The 14,048-nt window shown below is 22.9% G+C and overlaps 1 pseudogene; it reads left to right on the forward strand.

The window, feature by feature from the left end:
• Nucleotides 1-3,493: 3,493 nt before the first annotated feature.
• LOC149515260 (U6 spliceosomal RNA) lies at nt 3,494-3,585 on the forward strand (annotated as a pseudogene).
• Nucleotides 3,586-14,048: the final 10,463 nt, after the last annotated feature.

Genomic DNA, 14,048 nt, shown 5'->3' on the forward strand with positions numbered 1-14,048 from the left:
TTTATATAAAAGGGAAACAATAATTCTTTATGTTAGGCTTAAAAACTTTTTTTTGAAATATTTTTTTATTTTTAATCATTTTTAACATAATTGATAGTATTTTTTGTGAGTTAGAGATGGTAGTGATCATTATTCTTCTCATATCATCCATTGTAGACGAAGAAATTTAATAATAAAAAGTATAGCAAAAGAAAATAAAAAATATAAATTTACATGTTAATTTGTCAAGATTATATATAAAAAGTATAGCAAAAGAAAATAAAAAATATAAATTTACATGTTAATTTGTCAAGATTATATATATATATATAATAATAATAATAATAAAAGCAAATATGTTAATAAATTAACAGAGAATAAAAACATTAAAAAAATAAATAAAACAAAAATATATATAATATAAAAAGTTAATTATAATCAATCTCAACAAAATTTAAAAAAGTAATGAACTAAAGAGAATCAAATAAATTAACCAAATATATAATATAAAAATATTTGAATTATAACATAAATAAAACATTACATTTGCTTTCAAAGGAAAAACATATTTTTATTTAACCTTTTTTATCAATATTCAAATATTTCATTTTTCATATAAAGATGTAAGTTTTTATTACTTTAAAAATACATGCTTTTCAGTCAATAATTCATTAACTTATCTAAAAATATTAAATTTAAATAATCTATTAAATAATTTTTAATTTTTGATAAATTTTGATTTAAATTTAAATAATTATCTATAAATATTAAATTTAAATAATTTATTAAATAGAATTATTTAACAAAAAATAAAATTTTATTAAGTATATATATATTTGGAGCTGTCATTAAATTTAAAAATAAAAGATAAATTATAATTTAATATATTTGAATTCAAATCTTATGCAAAAATTTTAATCTTAGATTTTGATTTTAATTTAAATAATTATGTAAAATATTCAATTTAAATAATTTATTAAAAAAAATTATTTATAATATAAATATTATCTTATATGTCACTAAAAGATATTATCCATCTAGGCATCTACATAAATAATTTTGATTATATAACCTTGTATTTTATAATATAATAATATATATTACATTAATTAATTAATTACTATTCAACAAAGCGAATAATTAAGCATGTGGAAGTTCTGTTTAATTTGCGTACTGTTGCCAATATTTTAGATTCTATCTTATTTATATATAACTCCCCATAATTAATTAATCAATTTTCAATCAGTTTAATTATTATACCAATAATTTCATAAAGATATCGTTCAAACTGATTGTTCCATCCCCATGTAATGCTCCCCAGTTCCAATACCACAAAAAAGGAAAAAAAAAAAATCCAGACTCATTCAGGTAGATTTCGTGAGGATCTCTATGACGGAGTTGTTGGCCTCAATTTGTCGCTGACTTTGACAATGACACTTTTGTTAATTAATTAATTATAGAAATTGATAAATATATATTTATTTATATATACTATTTGATTTGATTCATTGGTAGGTGCATGTATTTCCTCTTATTTCTTTTATTCAGAGAGTTGTGTTGAAAACTTTAATTCTCAAATTAATTAAGTCTAAAAAATAAACTAAATTTGTAAATTTTTTATAAAATTTGGTATTATTTTTAAAATTATTATAGTGATAAAATCATCAAGGTGATTTAATCACAATGATTTTAAATTATCATATTTGATATAATATTATTAATCACTAATTTGTGACATGTGCGATACATAGATTAATTTTATTTATTAATTAAAATATTTTAAATTTATGAAATTATTAATTAAAATTTATTACTACAAACAAACTAAAAATAACATATTAAAATATCTATCAACAATTAAATATCAATTCACAATAAAATATTTATGTAATCAATACATAAAAAAATTACTTTGGATCCAAAAAAAATTTTTTTTGGATATAATTGATTCTCGCTTTTAAATCTATGTAATTCCAAAACAAATAATTAATGAAAGAGATCTAATCAACTTACAAAAATATATAAAAACCTACTTAAGTTACAAAACAGTAAAAAATAATCTATAAATTTTTTAATTAACAAATATTTATTAACGAAGCATAACTTACTATCATTAACTTCATGAAAAATAATATTTTGTGACTTAATATTCATATACTCAATTCATGTTATCACTTTTTTTACTTGAAAAAAAAAGTGTTAATATCAAAGTTAAAAAGATAAATATTTAAAATTTTAAATATAGTAGCAATAATAATTATTATTCTTCTTATTCTATTATTGTTTTTCACTTTTCATTTAATAAAATATGTTTAGCTCATAATGCTTCGTGAGGCATTGGGAAAGTTATATAACTAAAAACTACCGACGATAAGGGATTTTCTAAAGTTGTTTTGATATTTATATATATTTTTTCATATTTTTTTTAAAATATTAATATTAAAAATTTATGACAAATATTGATTTAAATTTAATTTTTTTTTAATTCAGATATATATGGTGATTGTTTAATAAAATTTTTTAAAACTGGTGGATAGAATTATCCTTATCTATGACTAATATATTTAAAAGTTGAAGATAGTGTAAGAATTATTTATAAAAAATATTAAAGATATTAAATAATATTTTTAAAAGTTTTAATAAATTTAAATAATCATGTTAACTACAAATAAATTAGAAAAGATAAATTACTTTAAATTTGATTTTAAATTGAGATGGGGTGATGTATAGGAGAAATGAATTTCATTAGAATTTAATTTGGTTTTTGATTAAATTTTAAAATTTTAGATAATTTAATAATTTTAAAATAAATATTTTTATAAATAATTTAAAATTAATTAATATCTTATGTGTTACTATAATGAAAAATTTTAAGAATTACCTTACATGTCAAAAAAAGAAAATGTCAACGTAAATTTTTATATTAGTAAATGCTATATGATAATTATGTATGTTGTAATATATATATATATATATATATATATATATGATTAGTGCTTTTAAATCACTATATTTTGTATTATATGAAAAAATAAATTATATAGTATAAAATATTCAAAATAACTTTGTAAAAAAAATATTTAGTTTTTATTGAATCAATAATTCATAAAATAGTTAAATATTATTTTATATACAACTACAAAATATAAATAAATTTTGATAAAAATAGTTTTTTTTTAAATATTAGATAAATTTATTTTCTTTTTTCTAATCAATATAAATTTATAACATAAAACCTCTTTAGAATAAGTAATTAAAAATTAGTTTTTTAAATTTTAGTGGCTAATTTCTTGGATAATTTTAACTATATTTTTCATGAAGATAAATTAATCAAAAAGTAATATTAAAAATTAATTTTCATTGTAATAAAACTTACACATCCTTTAAATTAAAAATATCACACCTCAAAATAATAATTTTATCACTCAAATGATTTAAAATTAATGTCACATAAAATTTTTAAATTGTTATAAAAATAATTATGTCATGTGTAATAAATAAAATTGCCACATAGGATACCTTAGGGATCAATAGATAAAATTAGAATGATACAAAGAATATTAGCATGTCTTGCGCAAGAATGACATGCACAAATTAAAAAATGATAAAAAAAAAAAAACATGTTTGTACTAAAGCATGATATATAATTGTAAAACAATTAGGTAACGAAGATTAGGTTAATCAAATCAATAAATATAATAATCAATAAAAAAATATAAAATGAGAAACGAACCAATCCATGAGAAAGGGCACAAATTTGCTAATGACGACATATGTCGACCTCAACTTGATTTTCCCAATCCCAATTCTTTGAGAAAATTTCTTTATTTCCTACCGCCTCCCATATAATTAGCGCCTAAACTTATTACCTTTCCAAACTTATTACCTTTCCATTTGACTTCCAGCATCCCATATTATGCAATAGTTGATTCACATTTAAATTTAAAGAATTTATTTGATATATTGACAATAATTTTTTTTAATTTATAAATGAAATTAAAATAATAATACATGTTTCATTTTCTTTAAATTATTTTTTTATTTTTTAAATATACATTAAAATATATTTATCATCATCTTAATTTTACTTATAAAATTAAAAAAAAAAAAACTCTCTTATCAATATATTTAATAATTTATTTTAAAATTATTATTATTATTATTATTATTATTATTATCCATCAATTGAATCGGAGAACAGTAACATGGGGTTCATGCCAAGTCAATAATTTTATAAACCTTTATTTATTTATTTATTTATGTTTTGAAAATCTAAGAATAAGAAAATGGATTTTAATCTTTTATATATTTTTTATAGAAGATATTAGAATTTATGGATAAAAAAATAAATTAAAAATATTAAAATTAAAATTTTATGTTTATTTAAAAATATTTTTTAAAATAATTATATAAATCAATTAAGTCAAATTTTATTTCTTTATCTTATTTTTTTCATTAAGATTTTTCATGGTTTTCGCATAGTCGGAAATGAAGAGTTTTGGACATTGCTGGTCCGTTTGACGTAATAGTCTACAGCCAATAAGGAAAAACCCAATTAAAATTTAGTGAACGAACTACCAATTCGGCCCATAAACATAATCCTCTTTCTGGCCCGTTCTTTTTGAAAATTGCCCTGTAACTTTTTTATTGACCGAAGAAAGGAAAACAACAATGTTTTAAAATCACCTAAAACAATTAAAATCAAAATATAATTTTAATTTTTTTTGTCGGAAATTTTTTTATGTTCGATAATTATTTTAAATTTTAATTAATTCGAATTGAATTTTATAAATTGAGTAAATTCTCTCAAATTTATTTTTTTCATTCATAAAACTAAAATCAAAATTTTACTTAAAAAAATTAAACTATTTACGTTCGAACCAACAAACATTACTATAATTTTAATTAATTATAAAAAAAATGTTTGTCTACTAAAAAGGTTATTTACATTTTGGGGGCGGCATTTACTTTTTATGAGCCACACTGATTTAATTTTTAAAAAATAAAAAATTTTGAATTTTTTTGAATTAACACTCAAAAAAAAAAAAAACATTTCTCTAAACATTTATAATTTTTCATACATATTTTTTTGTGGACTATATATATATATATATATATATTTGAGTTTCTCATTTATTTATACAACATATAAATTACATTTCATTCCATAATACTAACTATATACTACCAATATTAAATGAAAAGGAAACCCTAATATTTCAAATTCCAATTAACAATTGCTATTAAAAACAGTTTGAGAAATAATCTAATGTATTATTACTGAAATTTTTAAATTTTATAAATATAATTAATAAAATAATGTCTTCAAAAATTAATTAAAAAACTATAATATATATATATATATTGATATTGACAAAAGTTTGAACATGTTCCTGATGTGGGAACATCTACAGGGTCCTATTGAATTTTCACAGCTGGGCCATCTAGTATAGCAGATAAGGCTAAGGCAGGACAAAAAGGGCCTAACAAAGCAAAAAGTGCTATACTTTTTTCAGTTAAGTCACCAAAGACTTTCAGATCGTTTGGCTGGGGAGAGGAGGGCAGGGGCCGTTGTTTTCTCCAGCCAAAGCTTTGCCAATCACCATCACCTGTAAAAAAGCCAGGCAATTTTAGCCATAGGCGGTCTATTCACTTGGGAGGGGACCATTCTATCTGACAAAGACAAAGCCCAGAATAATTTCGCCAACGTTGTCCTTATTTTCGGGCCAAACTTGTTTTATTTGTACACTAATTAAAAGAGAAGAATTGAAGAAGAGTAAAGTTTTACTTGTTAATCATAAATTTTTGCTGTATTACTAATTTTTTATAATGAAATTTGCGAGAGAGGACTTTCACTTGGAATTTTCTTGTAAACTATAAAATGTGGCATGAATTAGAATGTTTCTAGTTCAGTTTTCTTTATTCATAAGAAAGTAAAGTTTTTTTTTATTCATGCAATAGTGTATTATATAATGGAAGATAGTTTCTTTCATTTCATATATATTTAACTGTAAATGGACCTTTAAATTCTAACAGTTGAAAATTGTATTCAAACGAAAGAGAAATAATGTAATTATTTAGAAAAATTAAAATATTTAAAATGAAAAATAAAAGAAAGACTACAGCGTGCGTGATCATGAATTGAAGCCCAAAACTGAGTTGTGCAGCCCAAGATGTTCGGTTCATGTTGCCCTATGGAGAGGCAGAGAGCCTATGGAAAGTGACTATACCTTTCTTAGGCTTATCCTGATACTAAATGAAAAACTGAAAGTTTCATAAACTCAGATGTCTCTCAGTAACTTTGTTTGTAACACGTGTAAAAATCCATTTGCTCCATTGATTTAGAAGAAAAAAAGAGGTTATTTTTATTAAAATAAATAGTGCGAAAAGCCAAAAAAAAAAGGGTTTGTGGTGGGTAAGTGAGAGATTGAGGCGTTCCAGGAGACCGTGGTAGAATCGGTAAGTGGATGAAAATGCGAAGAGAGAGAGAGAGAGAGAGATGGGCAAAGGTTAAAAATTGCCAAATCTGGAGCGACCGGCCCTTTGCTCCAAGGACCAATATAAAACCGCCACGTTTTATACTACCACCCTACTGCCACTGACGATCTTTCTAGGCTTCTCTTTTGCAGTTTTGCTCCAAAATCCAACACTAATTCCCATATTATTATTCAACCAACTCACCCAATTGCACGCGCCAAGTTTTTCCCTTTTTATGAATAAAAATTTTGACCTAAGACTGTAAATTACGTGTTAATTTTTACTAAAGCACAGTAAAATGATATCAAAGGAATTATTATCATGAAGTCATTCTTTTATCAATAAAAAATACTTCTTTAGTCTCGATTTTTAATATTAAAAAATAAATAACTCATAAAAAATAATTTTAAAATATAAAAACTAAAATTTTTTTACATTTAAAAAATAAAATATAATTTTGAAATATCTCAAAAACAAAGATGAACAAAAAAAAATTGAGACGAAAAGATTACTTTTTAATTTTCTTTATTTTGTGTCCCGAATAAATTTTAGGTCATATTTTATATTTGCTTTCAAATTTTAAAATCTATAAGGTTTAATTTGTTTAGTGAAAAATAATTTTGAAAAATAACTTTTATATTTTTATACATTTATTTGGTAGAAAACTGATTAATTAATAAAAAATAATTTTTGATTAATAAAAAATGAAATCATTTTTTAAAATTATAGTAATAATTTAAAAAAATATTTTTAGAAGAAAACTGTTTATGAGTAAAATTATAATAAATAATTTTATTTTAAGTATTTTTATATTAACATAATAATTTAATATTAAATATTATTTTTAAAATATAATTATGTTTTAATATTAATAATTTTAAACTATTTTAACAATAAATAAGTCTTAATATTTTAATAATTATATTAATATTACTTAAAAAATAAATTTTAAAAAATTAATCAAATAATTAAAAATATTTTTCATTAACTCATTTAAACAATAAAAAAATTTTAATTCCAAAAATATAAATATTTTTTAAATAAATTTTCAAAAATCATTTTTTATTAAACAATCAGAGTCTAAATATGTAAATGTAATCAAAACTTGTTTACAAAATTAGTTACAGGATGTTAATATAAAAGCCCGTGTCAGAAATGGTTGCGAATGGGATTAAGTGGAAGAAAGAAAATGAAAACAAAATGTACGGTAAGAGAGAGAGAGAGAGAGAGAGATCTCGCGGGTTTTAGTGAGCCGGTGGACATGGGTGCAGGGCTCGAGGGAAAAGCCCTTATATTTCATTAAAAACAAAAAAATAAATTAAACGCAAGCCACACATTAACCTCGGTTTGTGCACCCTAGAACTCTATAGCCCTATCCCTATGGCCACGCTAGTCCTGCTCCCGGCTACCCTATACTCAACTAGATCTGCGCTGTAATACAATATCACCACGGCTTTACTTTTCACCCCACTGTCTCATCCAACGCGTCTCTTGCACCCCCCAGCAAACACAAGACAAGCTTTGCGCGTGGAGTGAGGGAGTTGGGAAAAAGAGAATAATGCGCAGAGAGAGAGAGAAAGGGGTAATGGGGATTGTGTAATTGAGGAAGGCAGGGTGTTTCTGAGAGCGCCGCTTTCTGTTTTGGAAGAAACGGTGTGTATGGTTGGGTGCTTTTTGTATTATAGCAGAAAAAGAGAGAGAGGCTTTGTATTTCTGGTACGTGTTGTCCATCTCTAGTTTCTCGCTCCGTTTACTTTTTTCACTGTTTTCTAAATCCTACTATATCTGCACCTGCCTCGGTAAAGTCATCATCATCAATAATGCAACCCCCATGCCTTTGCTTTTGTTTCCCCGACGAGAATTCCACGTCAACTTCTTTATCATTAAATTCTGAATAAACTTTTTAATAATATTATTTTTATACATAAAAGCTCACAATATAAAATAAAAAAAATTATAAATTATAAATTTATTAAATACTTTTTTAAAAATAACCGTTAAGTTTTGAATTTAAATTTTAATAATAATTTTTAAAATATTATTTGATTGTAAAAACACAATATTTCATGCATTTTCTTAATCTGTATTCCAAAATCCGACTTCTAAAACAACCCCTCCCTCCCTGTCTTCTCTCTCTCTCTCTAAAAGTGACTAGTGGCATAGCCCAGCCCAGCATGATGAACCATTCCAACTTCCAAGCATGAACCGAATAATCTGTTGGAGAGGGCCCAAATTCCTCACTCTACATGTAGAGTCCTTATTGGGCCCTTGCTTATTTTAGCCCAACATTATACGACTCGTTTAGTATTAGTTAATCTTTCAATCTTTTCACTAATTTTCTTTTAACAAAAATTTCAAGTACGAACTTAATCTCTCTACCATATCGAAAAGTTTAATTTAGTCCTTGACTCTCGTTCTTCGATTTAAATGATTAAAATTCTCTAATTTACACAAATTGTTCTAATTAAATCGTAAATTTCGTATCTTAATTAATATAACTTTCAATATAACAAAAATAATCAACTGTTATATTTAATACAAAATATTATTTCAATAAAAAATACAAAAAATTATTATATTATAAAAATAACTTAATTAATTTTAAAAAATTCCCTATTTTTGCTTTTTAATATTTTCTTTTTTCTATTTCTCATTTCCTTTCACCGTTATCGGTAAAAGAAGTTAGACCAATGACGATTAAGAAATACAGAGAGTAGCATCAAGAACTTTAAAAATGAAATAAAAATTTAGATCTTAAATAAAATGATAAAGAAATTAGGGTTTGGGATGAAAATGATAAAATTTTCCAGTTTTTAACCCAAAGATTAAAACGAGTTAACGTGGATGACGGTAACTTTTTTTTTATCTTTATTGTTTACCTTTTTTTAGAGGGAAAAGAACATAATTTACCGAATCTTAGCAACTTGGATAACATAAATTGAGGTGACGTGTAGAGACAATCGTCATGGTCGGTGATTAATCAACCTGTTTGCACGTGACAAACCAATGAAACTTTTTGTTATTTCAAATTAAAAAAAAAAAAACATAAAATAGCTTTAGTAAAGTATTAATAATATTTTTTTAAGAGTTAATATAAAAATAATGTAATATTTAAATTTTAATAATATTTAATTTGATATTTGAATTATAAATTTAATAATTAATATGATATTTAAAAAATTATTTATTTATCATATATTATAATTTGAATTAATTATCATATTAATATATTTAAAAATCAAATAATATATTAAAAATTTTAAATTTTAAATTTTTATATTAAATATTTTATTATAATTCAAAAATTATCTATAATATTAAACTTTTTATAAACGTCTTCTCTATTCTTGAACTTTTTTTATCTTTACACTTGTATGTCTGAAAAAAAAAATCATTATGAGTATGAGCTTTTTGAATCTGACATTTAAGCATCAACTTTAATGTTACGCTTAAGAATATAAAAATTAATCGACAATAGTAATAATTAAATTAATTATAAATTAAAAGAAAAGAGAAACAGAGAGAGAGAGAGAGAGAGGCCACGGCAAGCACGGGGCACGGTGCTCGAGGAGAGGAGATTTACATGAAATTTATTTGAGGTTTGGTTAGAAGCAAGTAATGTTGGCTGCTTGGTCAATTGCTTGAGATGGGGTAGAAGATCAGTAGCTAGCTTGAAAACCTAGTGAGCACCTTTTCGACACCACGTGCCCACCCATCCCCCTACAGAGGTTGCGAGCAATTCCTGAATCATATCTTGGAGGGTCAACTCTCGACCATACTCAGATACAATGCTTAAGATAGAAAATTCATGAACCTCAATTATTAAAATATTAACAAAAAATTTCAACACTCTTTCTCTCAAAATTTTAAAAATATTTTTTAGATAAAATTAATAAATTCATTAATAATTATGTCTTTGATACAAAGCGATCTTGAAATAAAAATTTTTAGTTTTTAATTGAATAATTATTTAATTATATCAATAATGATACAATTATATTTTTAACTCAAAAATAAGTATAATAATTATTATTTTAAAATTTTTATTTAAAATATTTTATAATATATTATTTACAGACACTTTTGAAAAAATTCTAAATCTGGCATTTGTCGGCCGCAGCCGGCAGCTGAGCTCCCTCCTTATCTCATCCTTTTGCGTGAGTGACTTGGGTTATAGATTGGTAGATAAGAAATGTGGTTGTGTGATTGTGGAAATTCAAGAGATGATGAAATTAAAGAGCCTTTCGTGTAAAATTTCTTATATGGTAAACATAGGGTAACGAGATTAAATTATAATTTTCCTTTCAAAGTCGGACTAAACTTTGTTAATTTCTTTGCAATTTTAGCTATTAATAGTTATTCTTGCAGCCTCTTTTCAATTGAATTGCAAATGACATTGAATCAGTATTATTGTATTAATACCTCTATCTATGCCATCTCTAGTCTGGCATTCATCAAATCTTCAGCTACTAAAATACTTCCTTTTCTATATTTATTTTATTAAAACAAAATTTACGTATATTAATTTATTCAAACTTAAAGCATTCAAACATCAGTTTCAATACATGTCAGCTAACAAAAAATTCATTGACACGTAAAGTTTATGTTTTAATATTTTTTAGTGAGGATAAGGTAATATGGAAAATATATACTTATCAAGGAGATAATTTTTTTCTACTAAAAACAAGAAAATTCTAAAGCTCTGGTTCCAGTGTTGGGGTGTAGAGTAGTGCAATAAAAAGTAAAGGGATTTTGCTCATTTCAGTGCCCACAGGACACAAACTGTCAAAATCCATCACCTTGGGAATAATCAATAGAGTCCAGCATAAATAAGACATGGAGGCCATATAATTTAGCCTTTGGAATTATCCTCCACCATCACTCGGGCTCATCAAATATTATTGCAATTTATTTATTGTGAATTCAAGGAGATGGAAGAAAGAAAGGATATATAATAACAACACATTGTCTGAACTTGACAAAGACGAGGAATTTTTCATTTTCGAAATTCATTCCTTCCGTATTCTTATGACATACATGTTTGGTATATGAATTTTTTTTTTAAATTTAATTTATTTTTAAACTTATTCTTATTAATATTTAATTAAAAAAATTGTATGTATTTAAATATTTTTAAATATTAATTGATTCAAAAAATAATTGATTATGGTATATAAATACTGAATGAATAAAAAATATCTAATTTTTGTACAAAAATATCAGAGTATTGCTTGTGGGTTTATTTTTTTTATTATTTGGCAGGACATTTTCCCTTTTCTGGCTTCCTACTAATTTGAAAATTTCTGGTAATTATTTGATCGTTTTGTTTAGGAAGAAAAACCATTCTAAAGAAGCCCCCCCCCCCCCCCCCCCTAAAAAAAAAGAAAGAGGAATTGAGTGTAAATTCACAGAAGCTCGATTTTTTGTAAAGCATTTTAAAAATAAAACTTTTAAATACAGAAAATTAATAAAAAAAAGGAGAAATTATCAATTGATAATAGAATTATTCTAATTTTACTATTAGGATTGGTAAAGAATACATTTCTCTAAAAAATATATTAATTATTAAAAAATAATTAAAAATTATAATAACAATATATGAAAAAGGAATGAAATAATACATTATTTAAAATGAAGTTTAAAAAATCTTGAGATATCTTGATAATATTATTAAAAAAAAAAAAAGAAAAGAGTAAAAATAGGGAGCAGCGGCAACTATGGACAAAAAAGAAAAAGACAACAAGGAAAACCCAATTTCCAGAGAGACGCTGAATGTCCCTAATCCCAAGAAAAAAAAAATTAGGGGGGGATAAGTGAAATATTCTTCTGAAAGCGTGGTGATTTTTCAGTCTGGTTTTTATTATTAATTTTAAAGGTTTGATTTGATGGTGGTAACTGTTTGATGGTCAACGCGGGAACAGATGATTGAACGGTGATGAGATATTTTGTTTGACATTTTGTAGTTTACGTGTGACGTGATAGGCAAGCAAGCTGGCCTCCTTTTGTGAATGTCTACATCTCGTGGGTTTATTTTCTCGCCACCATCGTCGTTCAGTCCCGGATATTAATTTTTTGTCATATTCTGGAACGTGTTTTTATACTACAAAAATTAAAAATTTAATCTTTTTATTAAAATTTATATAAATTTAATTTTTATATTATTTTTATTTTAATAATTTTAGTTTAAAAATTAACTTCATCAATTTTATGTCATTAAAAAAAATTGACATGAGCCTTAATTTTATTAACATAACGTTAATGCGTTGATGTGTCAAATTAAATGAATAAAATAAATTATTAAATTATGTAAATGATTTTTATATTCATAAAAATTTAAAATTTAATCTCTCTAATATAATAAATATTTTGAATTTTTTAGTCTTTTAAAAAATTAATTTTACTTTTTTCAATATTTGAACTTTTAAATAAAAATATTTTTAAATAAAATTTTATTTAGTCAAAATATTTAATTTTTTGTTTTTAACTTTTTATAATTTTTATCAAACTTTCTATATTTTTATTCTTTTTATGTTTTTTAGAAAATTTCTATATTTTTATTTTTTAAATCATAAATAAAAATTATAAAAGAAAACATGGGTCTTTAAATTTTATTTTATTTTATATATTTGAGATGAAAAAGTATAAAAATTTATGATAAAACAGAAAAAAAGGGAACTTTAAAAGTTTTTTATTTTGATTTATTTTTCACTTAAATAAAATAAAAAATGTAAAAAAAAATTTAAATTTAAAAACTCTTTCCCAAACATAAAATATTACAAAAATTTTCTAAAAAACAAAAAATTAAAAAACATATAAAATTTTATAAAATTCCTAAAAATTAAAAATAATAAATTAAATATTTTGTTTAAATAATAATGTTAAATTAAATAAAAAACAAAAACTTAAAAAAATGAAATTAAAACTTACAATATTGAAATAAATTTAATATTTTAAAAAATATAAAAAATTTATAAAAAATTGAAATATTGAATTTTTATATTAGAGATATTAAATTTTAATTTTCATGTGAATATAATTACTAAATTTGAATTTTTTTGCAAATACAAAGATTAAATTTTAAAATTTGTACAATTACAAGAATCATTTCTTAATAATTTGAATATCAAAATTGCTAAATATTTATATAAACTAATTGAGTTAAACTCGATTTTATTTTTTTTTTTTGCTATCTTATTAAAATTTAGGCAATTAGGCATAATTGATACTATAACATGTTTATACATATGATTTTTTTAAAATTATAAATACAAGTTACAAATTTAATCAAATATTACATTCATATATAAAAAATTAGTAAATAATCAAACAAATAAATCAATTAATCAATTATAATATAATTAGATAAATCAAATATAAAATTGAATCAAATTTACATACAATAAAATTTGAACCTAAAATCTTAGAGACCTTGAACCTAAAAGTTCACCTTTTCAACTTATGAATTATAAAATAATAATAATAATAATCCTTTTTTAATATGAAATTACCATTTCATTAATTCAAAATCCAAACTGAAAATCTTAAAAAAAAGGATTTTTTAAAATCTAATTAATATATGTTTTCTTGAAAAC

Source organism: Durio zibethinus, chromosome 13 (assembly GCF_047325235.1).
Source record: "Durio zibethinus cultivar Kanyao isolate XHJ-2024 chromosome 13, ASM4732523v1, whole genome shotgun sequence".
Taxonomy (NCBI): Eukaryota; Viridiplantae; Streptophyta; class Magnoliopsida; order Malvales; family Malvaceae; genus Durio; species Durio zibethinus.